The following is a 711-nucleotide window of genomic DNA, read 5'->3' on the forward strand; positions in this document are numbered from 1 at the left end:
TTTCTGGTTAAAAAATTGAAGTTTAATTTTTTAAAAGATACCCTTACTCATTTTACTAGGTTGTACATTTAATTTCACCATTGAAAAAAGTGGTTTGGATATAAATGGTTACTCTCCAAACTTTTGATGAAGAGATTTGCATATCTTGTTTACTGTGGGCAAATTTGATGAAATATTTGAACTGCCACCATACGTTATGACTAATTTGTGATTTAGAGAAATATTCCAGAAATATCAGACATCAATTTTTGAAGTCATTTGCCTCTAACCCTGTGGTATAAGAATAATTTATGCATAAACTACTTTTTTTTAAAAAAATGAAAACTTTGTAAGTATAGTAAATTTGCATTAGTTAATCTCAATAATTTACAGATGAAAGGTGAGCAATTGGATTTTAAGTGACTTCATAGTCCTTTTTTGGGGATAGGGTAGGAGGACTTTATATGCTCTTATAGTAAGGCACATTTCACACTACTTTATAGGTGAATTTGAATTGTGCAACTTGAGTATAAAACAAGGATTTCTTTACATAGCATTTTCCCACTGCTGACTATAGATAACTTAGAACTATTCTTCAGTCTTGATAACTGAAATGCATTATTTCAATTAGGATACAGTTCTGTTTGCCATCTCCCCAAATGCTCTTAGGAGCTCTTGAAAAATCAGTTAGTTTAAAAGCTCAAAATTATCCATTTTATTTTCAAGGAAGTT

Source organism: Oryx dammah, unplaced genomic scaffold (assembly GCF_014754425.2).
Source record: "Oryx dammah isolate SB20612 unplaced genomic scaffold, SCBI_Odam_1.1 HiC_scaffold_26, whole genome shotgun sequence".
In the NCBI taxonomy this organism is placed as follows: domain Eukaryota; kingdom Metazoa; phylum Chordata; class Mammalia; order Artiodactyla; family Bovidae; genus Oryx; species Oryx dammah.